We start from the raw sequence: 1,106 nt of genomic DNA, 5'->3' as shown, positions 1-1,106 counted from the left end.
ATTTCAGACTGATAATGGTACAGAGTACCAAACACATAGAGTGAAGGAACACAGAAACCCACGGCTGATCATCCAGTGTCGCCATATATTCAGAAGTGTGGCATCAAAACATCTGTATGACTGACTGAACGGCCTGGTTTTCATCCAAACATGTCACTTTGAAGATCAGTTCTTCCTGAAACGTAATCAGATTAGGTTTCAGAAGCTCTTCAAAATGTTGGAAAAGAGAAAGGAGTAAGACTAACATCCACAGAGCAATAGTATAAAACAACATCCTCAGTTGTCTGATAGGGACTATAAAGGCCATTGGAAGTTAGAGGAAGCAGTGACGTGTAAGCAATATGATAAATGATAATGATAAACGACTGAGCAGTAAGATGGTTGCAAATTCGAGTGAAATTTTCAGTTTCATCAATGTTTATACCAATGCAAATAATAAAGCCATACCTGCAATTCTGTTCCCAGCTTGATGGCATTAATGTCCTTATGGCCCAAAATAAAAAGAAACACAGAAGGATCACAAATGTCATTTATATGCACCTTGCCCAGTTTGAGGGCCATGTCAAGATGGACATTTAGAAATAGCTGGGCCATCCCCATAGACTAGTGGTTAAGGGAGCAGGATCCCATATGTCTGATCACAGTTGGAATCCTGTCTCCCATGATTTGGAAAACATGTCAGACACATGCATGTGTGCCTAAAATCCCAACAAGATGGAGAAATGGAGAAGAAATTGCAGCAGAACAACACTTCATTGGGGGGATGTTTGCTTCTTCTCTATCTCTGTCTCTCTCTCTGGCAAGCACACATGCCCTCTGGCTATTAAAAAAAAAAAAAGAAAGAAAGAAAGAAAAAGAAGGCTAGCTCCATGGCCAGGTAGTTAAGGAAGCTGGATGCCACATAATCAACCCTGCGGTTCAAGTCCTGGACCCAACAGCATGAGAAACATGCTGGATGCATGTGCATAGGTGCCAAAAATCCCCCAAAAAAGGAAGAAGAATAGAGTGATTTGTGGTGTGACCATTCTCCATAAGGAGTGCTTTCTTAGTTTCTGTTTCTCCTGTCTCTCTCTGGTGAAAGCACACATCCTCTGGGGGGGGGGGGG

This window comes from Tupaia chinensis, unplaced genomic scaffold (assembly GCF_000334495.1).
Source record: "Tupaia chinensis unplaced genomic scaffold, TupChi_1.0 Scaffold000528_1, whole genome shotgun sequence".
In the NCBI taxonomy this organism is placed as follows: domain Eukaryota; kingdom Metazoa; phylum Chordata; class Mammalia; order Scandentia; family Tupaiidae; genus Tupaia; species Tupaia belangeri.
Note: the sequence above shows the minus strand (reverse complement) of the source record.